Source organism: Spermophilus citellus (assembly GCF_964194105.1).
Source record: "Spermophilus citellus genome assembly, chromosome: 13".
NCBI lineage: Eukaryota > Metazoa > Chordata > Mammalia > Rodentia > Sciuridae > Spermophilus > Spermophilus citellus.
Genome location: NC_138193.1, coordinates 22,214,339 through 22,227,158, shown reverse-complemented (window position 1 = coordinate 22,227,158; position 12,820 = coordinate 22,214,339). Strand labels below are relative to the sequence as shown.

General features: G+C 45.5%; 1 long non-coding RNA gene across 1 annotated transcript in view; it reads left to right on the top strand.

The window, feature by feature from the left end:
- LOC308632979 overlaps positions 1-12,820 on the top strand; it is a 347,621-nt gene that overhangs the window by 188,721 nt on the left and 146,080 nt on the right. The window lies entirely within an intron of this gene.

Below are 12,820 nucleotides of genomic sequence, written 5' to 3'. Positions count from 1 at the left end.
TCTTTATGTATCCTAGATATTAGTGCTCTATCTGATGTGCATTTGGTAAAACATTGCTCCCATTCTATAGGACCTCTCTTCACCTCAATAATTATTTTGCTGAGAAGAAGCTTTTTAGTTTTAATACAACCCATTTATTGATTCTTAACTTTATTTCTTACATTTTAGGAGTCTTATTAAGGAGGTGGGTGTCTAATCTGACATAATGAAGATTTGAGCCTACTTTTTCTTCTATTAGTCACAGGGTCTCTTGTTTAATTCCTAGGTCTTTGACCCATTTTGAGTTGAGTTTTGTGCATGGTGAGAGTTAGCAGCTTGATTTCATTTTGCTTTATATGGCGTTCCAGTTTTCCCAGAACCATTTGTTAAAGAGGCTATCTTGTCTCCAGTGTATGTTTTTGGCGCCTTTGTCTAGTATGAGATAACTGCATTCATGGGGTTTGACTCTGTGTCTTCTATTCTATACCATTGGTTTGGCTTTCCTTGTGATTCTGTATCCCCACAAAGGGAGTAGAGCTATTCTAAGTTGTGCTTTGCAACATTTTAGTCTAATAAGATTCATATTAATTTCTAAATTTGTCTGTCTACATATGAGACAAATATGGTGTATTAATGTTTTCTTAGTCCATAACAAAGCACCAAGTCAAGTCTTTCCAGAGGACCTCACTCTCATCAACTCATACCAATTCATCGAGCATCCTCGCTGCATCTGAAAAGTCTCTCCACTTTGGTGATATTGCTTGGGCTGGAATCCAGTCAGAGCTCTACCACCTTGAGAGGATGGTTGGTGACATTGGTGAACAAAAGGGATCTGTACCCTGAGAACTCTTGGGGTGTGTACCTCAACTGTCATAGTGTCAAGTTTTGGCTGTTTCCTTCCCCTGTCTTCCAAATGGCCCCTGCACTCAGCTATCCCATGTGGGAGCTTCCCTTGGTGACAGGCTTGAACTTCACAGCTCACAGGAACCTCAGGATGGCTTCCTCATTCCACTTCTCTAGCTCCTGCTGTTGATTCGCAAGTGAGGAAATGGTCAAGCTGCCCCTCTGTCAAAGTGGCAAATTTGTATTAAACAAATGAATATTTGAATTTACAAATATAAGCCTCTAATTTTATGTTCTAGTAATGATAAAAAAATCTGAAATCAATTATGTAACCTTAGAAACTAGGAGAAGAAAGAGAAATCTAGAGCAAGCAGATAGAAGCAAATCATATAAAGTAGAAGATAGATAAATGAAAGAAAAATGGAAAATCAATTACACCAAATAGTTATTTGCTGGGAAGATCAAAAACCTTGCAGATCCTTACAAAAATTCATTCAGAAAAAAGTGGAAATGCAGAGATGACCAAAGTCAGTGTCATAATTGATCACGAATCTATAGAAATTTAAAAACAGTATAAGTGAATATGAAAACCTGCCATTATTGTTAAATTATGCAATTTAAATGAAATACAACAACTCTCTGAAAGAGATAAATTATTAAATGACTTAGGAATATCTAGAAAAATTGGATAGTATTATAAAAAGGGAAGAATTTTAAAGTGTTTAAATAAAGCAAAGCACAGAGTCAGGACTTCATTGGGGAATTCAATCACATATTTGAAGTAGAAATGTCATCAGTCTTACTCAACTGTCTCGAAAAGCAGGAAGAAGAACTTCCAACCTTTTCTATGAGACCAGTTTCACCCAGGACCAAGCCAAAGGGCCTGTCAGGAAAAGGAAACTGATAGTGTCATTTGATCACTTTCTCCTTGTCCCCACAGTTGGACCACTGAGGATATCCCTGGGAGATTACTCACCAGGGAGCCTCTGAAGCAGCTGCCTCCATCCTGAGGAATCTCTAGAGATAGCTCCAGGCTTCCTCCTGATTTCTGCCTCTCTGCAGTGTACACAGGAATGGGGAGTGGATTTGCTGTAAGACTGGACAAATCGTGTCACAACCTGGCCTTGATAAGACTCTTTCTGACCTCAGTACAGTCGCTCATTCTTTGATAATGAAAAGATCATTTACTGAAAACTCCTCTTCCACACTCCCAGAGGGATGTGTGACGTCAGCTTAACCCTTCAGGATAGGACAGGGCTCCTATTGAGGGTAAATGGTCATCACTTGGACTCACTGTTCCTTAGTCTGAGGCTTCCTTCAGGTTCTCAAGCCCAGGGTCCTTGTGACACCAGGCCAGAATGGAGCCCTACAGAAACTGTAGCTGTGATGTGCAGAGGGCTGCATCCCTTCAGTGGGACAGGGTCCCTGCTGCTCCTCATTGGGGCTTTCCACTCTGGATGGAATCCCTGCCTGGCTTTGTTACCACCTCCCTGAGGATGTGAGATCCCGCTCACAGAATCTCCATCCTTCTCTGCAGTGGTGCCATGGTGAATTTTTCTCAAGGGTGTTTGGCTTCTGAACAAGAGGAAAGTGTAGATGTGCAGCTGGGATGAGGTCCTCAGAGGGCTCAGCTTTTGTGACAAGCGTAGAGTTTGCTAATGATGACACAGAGCTCCTGAGTGGAGCATTGATCCTGGGGAGGAAGGTCCTGGGCTTCTGAACCACTGTGCAGGGGCCTGAAGAAACATTCCTTCCAGAGTCATTTCCTGTCAGTGAGGAGCAACTATGAAGAGACAACCCCCTGCCCCAGGACCAAGTCACTCAGCACAGAGCAGCTGTGCTTCCAAGGTGAAGGACAGTGGGGTAAAGCCATTATTGCTTCTTCTTTTGGGGAATGCTGAAGTTACATCTTGCATGTTTCTGAAGAACGTGTTTCACTATGGAAGTGGCCAAGACAGCCATCCAAACAGGAGAAAGTGACAGAGCTCCCAAGTTATGACAGAATGGGTGTCCTCATTCTATTTCTGTGGTTTGTTACTAATCCTCCTTTGGGGTACTGATGCTGTGATAAACGTGTGGAAAACAACTCATGTCAAACAACTGTGCACAGGAACAAAGTGTCTGAGGCAGAGACCTCAACCTCTGCACCCCACCCCATTTCCTTGAATGACAGGAAGCCTGCTTGACACCCTTTTCCACCTAAAAGGTGTTTTGAAAATTTAAAATGTATTTGAATATTTCTAAAAATTGAAACAGAGAACATGAGCATTACAGAAAGAGAGAATATTTAGTGAAAGGTCCTGTTTAGGTGTGGAGACAGAGCTCTGCTGGAAAGGCACCTCTCAGTTCTCTTTCCCTTCTAAACAAAATTAGCTAACACAGTCCAATTAACTAAAGGAAGAGTGTGGCCTGGAGTCACCTGCTTGGTCTCTTCAGTGACAAAGTAAAGAGCTTTAACAAGGAGCTGTCAGTTTTGCAGGGATCCAGAAAAATACTAAATGGTAGTGAAGATATAGTGTCTTCATAGGCTGGTCAGTAGATGCCTAGCCAATTCACTCTTTGTGCCCTGGACATTCTACTTAGGGCTGTCACTAAGCCAGGTCTCGGGGTTCAGAGGGCCATCCTGAATTTTCATGTGTGCATGAAATCCATGTAAGTCTGCAGAGCTTAAAAGTACCCAAAATATTTTGCTTCCTCTAGGATTGAGTGGCAACCAGAGGCTAATCCCATGGCAGATGTATGGCAGAGATCGTTTGTTATTTATAACAAGAAGGGAAGTGAGAACATGTCAGAGACAGCTTTAGAAGTGAAGTTATTTTTTCTGCAAAATCTTTCTTGATTCATATAATTTCTATTTTATATTTCAGAGGCAAAAAATGCTAATTGAAGGCTATTTTATGGGAAAATCATTTGGGAGGATGAAAGAGGACGTCTCTGGAAGTAGCTGGGTGAGCCTTGGTATGTCAGGTACAGGCCCTTCTAAGTCTAACCTGAGCAGCTCTTGAAAATAGCAAAGATGTGGCTCTGTCTAGTCCAAATAATGAAATTATAACACTCAAAATCACACTCTCTTACCTGACTCCTGCCTTTAAAATAAGGACAGTCATAGGATACCGGGCCACTCCACCCACACACCCTCTGAAATGTATTCCTTGTTCCCTGCACTCTCCGCTCTCCGTGAATTTCCAGCCTTGTCCCTGACCAGTCCTGGCTCCCCAGGGTCCTCCTCACTGAGGAGCTGGCCTAGGGCAGAGGGGGCAACCTGTCTGCTCCCTGGACAGGTTGGCAGCCCACACAGCATTGTGTTATCCTGAGTCTAGGACGTCCTGCAAGGATGATCTGAGCGTGCAGCTGAGGAGGAGGAGTGTAACTGAGATCTGCTCAGTGGCCCTCTTCTCTAGGCCCCAGCTGAATCTGCTTTGCATATCCCTCCCCAGAGAGCCCCCACCTCACACAGTTGCTATTAATGGACCCCCAGGAGAGGAGACAGGTCAGCGGGAGGGAGTGAAGGCACTCCTGGCAAGATGAGGTACCCATCTCAGCTCCTGTGCTTTCTGCTGCTCTTCATCTCAGGTGAGCAAAGGAAGGGAACATGGTGCTCTGAGCCACCTTCCCATGGACTTTGCCAAAGAGGACCCACTGAGCATGTGCCTGAGACAATCTTTCTTTAAAGGAAATGGATTCCTCACCCTAAATTCCTTCATACTTTGAGTAGTTTAGTATGTATGCTTTGCATGCTTTAAATTGATTGTGTCCTTACACTGACCTTGAAAAGTCTTATGAGATTGCAGGTGTGAAAATTGGCAATGCCCTCACCCAGTCCCCAGCTCTCCTGGCTGTCTATCCTGGGGAAAGAACCACCATCACCTGCACAACCAACCCCAAGGAGAACTCCAAGTTTTCTTGGTACCAGCAGAAACCAGGCCAGGCCCCTAAACTCCTGGTGCATGGCACATCCACCCTGGCTTCAGGAGTCCCAGCACGGTTCAGTGGCAGTAATTTAGGAGCAGATTTTATGCTCACCATCAGCAACATCGAGACAAATGATGCTGGCACTTATTACTGTATTGAGTGGCCAGGAGACCACAGTGACACATCCCCAAACAAAAACCCTCACAGCTGCGGAGAGCAGTGCCACCTCATGATGCATGAAGCCCAGGGTCCTGGGTGTGACTGCTTCTCCTCTGAGGCACTGTGTTTGTCCTGTCACCTGCATAAACACCTCCCAATTGTACCCAATGACCCAGCACTGCTCTTCCAGAAGAAAGGTGGTGGAGCTTGTTGAATTCTCTGGAGGATTCCAGGAGGAAGGTCAGACATGGAACATGAGGTATGCTTTGAATGAGCAGCTGCCCTTCCATAGCACGTCTGCATGGAGCCATGAGGACACAGTAGATGTCATGGCTGAAACCTTCATCTCCTAATTGGAATCTGATTCCTGGAGGGAGATAGTCACAATTAATTATATTCATAAATAAGGGTAAATTCTAAGCTGAAAGTGCCCTTGAGAGAACCTGCAGCCTTACTCCACACAATGTAGGGTCATGCACCATGCACAGGTTGAAAAGGAGAGAGGGCTCATGCCCCTCAACCAGAAGACCTCCAAGCCCTACCCTACTCAAGATGGAAACTATCTCCCAATAGGCCTGTAGCAGAAAGCCCAACTTTAACTCATGGGTCTTGGGGGGACATTTGTTCAAACCAAAGCTCAGATTAGAGGCTATGTTCTGTGCCACCCACAGGAGCAGAGCAGTGAGTTTAGCTTGTCCTGCTTCAGAATAATCTCTCCTCTTGTGTAAGGGACAGAAGATGAGGACCAGAGGACATGAAATCCCAGAGTGTCTAGGTCAGAGTTCTCAGAAAACAGGAGGGATAATTTTGTGTCACAGAACATTTGCTGTGAGCACTGGGTACAGGATTAAGGAGTTAGGAGCCCTGGTGTCTCAACTGCTGTGCCCTCCAGACAGCACAGGTGGCAGCTGAGCCACCAGCAGGAGGTTTGTGTTCTGGCCTGCACCCCTATGGAAGGAGCATGAGTCCCTTGGATACAAATGCACTCCAGGGTCCTCAGCTCCTTCCTGCAAATTGTCAGTGTGAAGTCTGTCCCTGACCCACTGCCACTGACTCTGATTGAGACCCCAGAAACCTGTGTGGACACATAGTAGGCCTTCTGGAGCCTGGCCTGGCTTCTGTACAGCCCAATAGACATAGGTGTTTCCATTACTGTGTAGGAGGCTCTGACTGGACCTGCAGGAGATGGAGGTTGGCTGGGCAGGGGTGATGGGCAGGGAGATGGGAGTGTGGGTCAGCACAATATGCCCACTGATCCTGAAATAAAGACATTGAAATGCAAGGTTATCTACATCATTAGCCATTTTCATGAAATGTTGTTTCTATGAGCTTAAATCAGTTTTCATGTGCATTATTTTGATTATTTCCACCCAAATGTTCAATTTCAAAACAGAAGCCAGTTAGCTCAGGTCTATTTGTTCTCTAAGATTCTCCCAACTTCATTTCCCTCTTTCTCTGTCTTCACCAGAGTACAACTCCTTACTAAACCACACCTGGCCCATCTGGAGGAAAACACTAGCACAATTCCACGTGATTCTCAGGGTTCACCCCCCTCCTCCTTCTCCTTCCACATTCTCTTTGTCAGCATGAGGGATCCAGAGCAGCAGCAGCCCAAGGAGCAGAGCAGGGAGCCTCATTTTGAGAAGCTGAGCTGAGGAGTCCTGGTGAGTCAAGGCCAGATTAGAGCTGAGCTTTTATGTCAGCCTTGCAGGAAGGTCCTCCTCAGGGAGCAGCATCCAAATCCCCAGGTGGGTGCTCTGGGGTGGAGGACCCAATGGTGTGAGTGAACATCTGTCCTGTCAGCAATTAAACATGGCAGGTCCTCTCTTAGGAAGCTAAGAGAAAAAAACTGGTTCCTTGATTTACAGTTTCTTCCTGTTTTTCCTTGGAGATTTCCATTTTTTTATTACTTTCTCAGGAACATATTAGTTTATTTTCTAAATAATGCCAAGTTTCCATAATCCTGTGGCAAACGTTATTTCTTTGTTCACATTAGTATGAAACATCAGGGCGTGATTACTTTTAGAGACATAACACACACAGAGCAAAGAGCAGACACTTAAGAGTGAACCTGAGTGGATTTAAAGTACAGTCCTGACCCTGGAGGAGCTGCAGGAGATACCATTTCTCCTTCTGCCTCCTGCTGCCTTCTCCTCATCAACAGCCTCCCATGGTGGCTCTATTCTGAGGTCTAGCACAACTGTTTGGGTCATCTTGAACTTGAACTTTATGCTAAATTCATTGTTGTCTTGTGTCCATAGTCTGTCTTGTTTCCTTACCATCTTTAGTCTATCCTTGCTCTCTGTGGACTTTAGACCTGTCTGTGGTCATTTCCTGGGGTCCTACAGGGCTTCCTCTGGGGATTCAGGTAGGGCTGTCAGTTTGCCCAATGGTGTCTTCATTTGTGATGATTTGCCTCTATTTTTTTGGTGTGTTTAGGGGTGTGGGATTCTGCTCTAACTTTCCTTTCAACACCCGTCACTCCACTGTCATTCAGTGTCCCTTGGTCACAATGACAGTTGGCCAATTGCTTTGTGTCTGTCTGCAGAGAGTCAGTTTTCACTGGTTCATTTACGGTTTTCTCTCAGTTCTCCCTTCAGCATTTTAGCTGGTGTTAGCTGGTGTTAGAAATCTTATCCTGTTTACTCTGACAGGTTCTATGATATACACATGAATCAGCTGGAGGGGTCTCACTCCCTGTCCACCCTACCCACATCCACCCATATGAGCATCAGTTGCCCAAGTGTGCTGCCATCCTCCTGTTGGGGACACTGTGAATCCCCTGGTCTGGGAGTGGAAAGTTGGGTCCCAGAAGACAGGCAACAGCCTCCTCTACTATTACCCTAAGCTCTAGGGCTTTACAGGAATGAACCTTCTCAATCTGCTTTATTCCTGAGATAATTTCCAAAGAACAGAGTCATTCCTAAGGATTTTAATGGTTCATTTTCAGTTTTCTGCTTGTTTTCATGGTCTATCGTGCTCAGAGGATGCACCAAGTTGCTTGTGGCAGCAGAGCTGGCTGCACCTTCCCATGTGAATTTAAAGCCTGTTGTTGCCTCTCTGAAGGAGACGGGCTGGCAACTTGGTGCACCACAGAAGTACCTGTGATCCTGGAATTGGACTGATGCAGCTGGGTGCAGAGCACTAGGGCAGCACGTGCAAGATCCTTCAGCAGCACCTGGATGGGAAACCAGAGTTTGGGCTCAGTGCTCTCCTGTCACAGAGAAACCAAACCCTAAGCACACGCTGGATTCCAATCTGGAGATGCTTGCACTCAGAGGTATTCATGGCAGTGTCTACAAACATTTTATGTAATACGATTGAAAAATCAGTTCACACCCAGGAGACAGTAGGACAAGGACACATGCCAACACCATGGTTCAGAGAGGAATTGCAGGTGGGGAGAGGAGGAAACAGCAGGAGAGCTGGGAGTTACTCAGAAAGGCTCCTGCTCCCTGGATAGCATAGTTAAATTTATTATGAAATAATTTTAAATGTGGAAAATTTAAAATATAAACCCAGATGATGGGAACCAACGGTCAGCCAGAAGGAGGTGAAGGGCTCCTGGTCTGTCCACAGGAGGGCTCTGCCCTCACAGTCTGCTGCTTTATAAGCAGCCACAGGAAGGGTGCCTGAGGCTTCAGACACAGGGCTGGGCAGGAGAGGGACCTGCTGATTCCCTGAGGTGACCACTGCACACTGTACCTGTGCTCTGGCCCCACACACTCCTCTAGGACTGTGCACAGTCACTAGGTGCCAATCAGACATAAAACCATAGAAACAAATCCCCCCTGTTCTCCTCCTCAAGCTCCTCCAAGCTCCCTTTTCACAAAACCACATGTGATTATGCAAAGGGACAATCAGCATGGACACAGTGCTGCCAAGGAGACCAGTCTGGGATTTCATCACACTGTTTTTTTTCCCCCCAAGAATGCCATTTTTATGTTCCTGGACCTAATTTCAAATTCCTTTCTTTTTGGGGGGGAGGGGGCCAGGGATTATTTGTCATGAGTCTTTATCTTCCTAGCATCTGTGATTTTTTTTTTGTTAGATTATTTGTTCTTTTCTTTCATGACCTTGACAATTCTAAAGGGTACAGATAGGCTATTTTCCAGAATGTCCCTCTGACAAGATTTTTCTGGTGTTTTTCTACTGATCAGATTCACATTATATATGTTTATAGGAATGCTTCAGAAGGAATGCTTCTCCTTACCACACCATATCATGGGTTACAAGTGACAATGTGACATTACTGAGGAGGATAAACAAATGTGACTATGGAGCACTCTGTGTGAGGGAGAGGAGTTCAGGAAACCTACCTGGTCACAGCTTCTCTAGTATTAGGAATAGTCTTCCTCTAGCTGAGCCTGTGGTTTTAAGATTCAGTTGTGTTTGAACTTGCTCTTCAATAAAGAAGAGTGAAGAAATAAGTTGCTTTCACTCAAATGACAAATGATTCCATGATGGACACTAATGGCTGAAATGGAGAAAGAACAGAAGTATGGGCTCATTAAACCATGGGAGAATCCACTAGAGAACAGCTGTGGCTGAGTCATGTATTTGGGTAAACAAATGGACATTTCCACCACTCAGTTTCTGCTGAAGTCAAATGGACAGGTGGAACAAGTACAGAGCTTCTTCCAAGGGGGTGATGGGTGGAGCTGCCCTTGGTGACACTGGGTGCACCATATCTGAAGTCACACAAGGACAAAAGCCATCACTGCTGAGGAGAAATGGATGTGGCTCATTAGCAGTCCAGGGGAGGAAGCTGAGGTCACAGGACACATAGACACAGCTCTCTCCAGTCTTCCTTTTTGGAGGCACAAATTTGCTTCCTTCAGTAGAGGCATCCCCCTGAGATTTAAATTATTTCATCTCCCTGAAGAATGCATAGATCCATATATATGGCACTTGTGTCTGGAATTCTGTGGTTTTCCTTGTTTCAATGTTTTTTTTTTTCAATTTGAAAATCAACAGGACTTTTGCCCTTAGATTTTTAGTGAATGAAAAAACAGAGGGGAGGTGAGAGGTTCTTCTAAAATTTTACAGCAAAGAAGAACCACCAGATATTCAAGGAAAACTAAACTTGTTGAGGAGAACTGGCAATGTGACTGGGACAGTGGTAAAGAGCTGAGCACTGAAGTACTACAGCATAGGGAGGGGGACACCAGTTCCTTAGAAGAGAAAATGGGAGGAAGGCTGAAATGTCCCTTCTCTCATATTTGTAACTCACATTTACTTGACACATTGTCTGAGACAAATTACTAAGCTGGCAGCCACTCCCTAAGGGTCTGCCTGCTCCCCTCCTTGGCTCCCAGCTATTTCCACCTCAGTCCAGTTTGGCCCTCCTCTGAGCAGGGTGCTGGCCCCACAGGGTAGGTTTGTGTTTGTCCCTTTCTTTTGGAGGTACTGTGCGTGTCCTGCCCACAGTAGAGTGCAACACCTGCATCCCTCAGCCAGACTGTGAGTCATAAACCTAAACAGACCTGCTCCTACAGAACCAGGCTGGCACCCCAGGACCCCTGTTGATAGAGAACTGGCTGAGGGGACAGTGTGGCTTCTGCTGGAACTAGTTCACAGAGGTGCTTCCAGGACTGTGGCTGGGGGGAGGGAGGCCATGTAGGGCTTGGAGATGCTCCCTCCTGTGGGTGGAGTCAGGAGGGATGCAGACTGAGTCAGCATGGCAGCCCCCCAAGAAATACACACAACCAAGATAATCCTGAATTAGCCAGAGTGGCTGAGTGCAGTCACAGCCATCCTCCTGAGAGAGAGACAGAGGGATATTTAACACAGACAGAAGAGAGGAGGTCGTGTGGACACAGAGACAGAGACTACAGTGATGTGGCCACATTCAGGGAGAACTTCAGCTTCTAGAACCTGAAGACATGTGGGCAGACTCGCCCAAGCTATGCAGGTGGCCGACCTGCCAACACCCTGATGGTGGCTCACTGCAAGTGAGTCCTTCCTGTGTCCTGCAGAGCTGTGCTGCTGGGTATTGCTGTGGCTTCCAACCACACTGTGTGCCCATTTGTTACAACAATCCTTGAAAATGGTGCAGACAGTGCTCAGGAACCCCAGAGCCAGGTCTGTGTGCTTGTTGCCTCCTGCTTCCTTTTCTATTGCTGCACATAAATTAGTTGTTAGGAATTTGTAAGTTGGAAAAAAAAAAAAAAAAGCACATGGAACACCGGGAGGCATTGGGGAACTTGTGGCTGCTGTAGAATAAATGTTGATGACTCCTGGAAGAAAATGATGAATGCCTGGGAATATCCTACACAGTGAATTCTTTCTGTGTTCTTCAAAGTGCATGGAAAGAGGTTGGGATGTGTTCCTGAGGATCATTTGATTAAACTCTCAATACCCTGGATACCTTTTGTGCTGCATTTCACCAAACCATCAAATCACAGGTTGTTTGCCCAGAGCTACAAGTCAGTGATGCAGGGTTGTGATTTGAAGGCAGGTAAACCATTTTTACCTGAAGTATATCTTCTATGTGGCCAGATGCTTTTCAGAGAAGAGTGTCAAATCCAGAAGGATTATGTACAGTTGACCGTTCCTTCTGCCCCCACCCACACCATGCTGACCATGATCCTAATGTCTCTTCCTCATCCTCCCAATTCATTTCAGATTTGGGGGAAGGGTGCATCTCCATATCCTAGGTCGTCTCTTGTCCTTCTCTTCCCATTCTTCTGACTCACTTCTTTCTTCTCATGTTCCATCATGCAAACCTAATCATCCCCCTCTTAGATGAAAAAACCCAAGACTTCTAACTGCCCTCCCCATCACCCCATGTCTGTGAGCTATGCCCAAGCTCTCACATCATGTAATTAGCAAGAGGTTGCATAATCCACACAAGAGACTTTCTACCTAAGATCTCTTTGCAAGTTCTCCCTATATTAAAATGGCTTGTGAATTTAGTCAAAAAGACACCAAATCATGACATGGTGGAAATATTTGGGGAATCAGAGGACTGACTCCCTCTCAGGGAGACTACAGAAGATCTCATCCCTCTCTGACCATCCTGCTGTAGCTCCAACAGATCACCACCCCCCCTCCCTGGCTTTAAGCAGCACAAACTGATCATCTAATAGTTGGTCTCTTCCAGGTAGTTGTGGACACACTCCACATCTTATAATTCTCAACTCAATCACATGTATCAAATAATGGATCGCTCAATGCACATGACCTCTGTCTTTACTAGAAAGATCCCTCTGGTAGCTCCAGTGCTGGGCACAACCCATTGGAAACTGGGCAGTCCACCTCTTACCCATGTTGTGCCAATGTCCGCAAACCCCAAACCATCATATAGTTTATACATCTTCCTCTCTTTCTATTTTTGTTTTTACTTCCAAAGCTTAAACTATCCCCTTGTTTCTTTCACGCCTCCTCCATATCCTCCAAGGGTCAGTAACACAGAACTGTGCTTATGTCACGGATCAGGCTACATGGGCAGTGACCACACAGACTCCATTTTGCCCTGAGACTCCATGTCCTGTAAGAAGTGCTTCTCCCAGGGAAAGCCCTGCATCTGTGCCCATCAAGAGGGGCTGAGAACAGCATGTTTGGCAGCACAAAATGGCAATTCTTATTCCATGTAAAAATATTCTTTCCTTTGTTCCAATTTTTTCTTGGAAAAAGTACCCTGTCAGAGATTAATTGTCTAGATGTAACTAACATTTTTAAACTTGTACTCAATGAGAGGTTTGGGCCCACTCCCTTTTCTGCTTATAATTTTAGACCTCATGATGTTTGTTCATGGTTTTGAATCATAGCAACAGCCACTTATGTTTTAATGTGGTTTTGTACTATAAAGGGTGTATTCAAACCCCAGGAGGGGGTTGAAGGGTGTAGATTTGCAGCCTCCCCCTTGGCCCACCAGCTGGTGGATCCGGACCACCAACTGGTGAATAACGTTTCCATCTCCTTC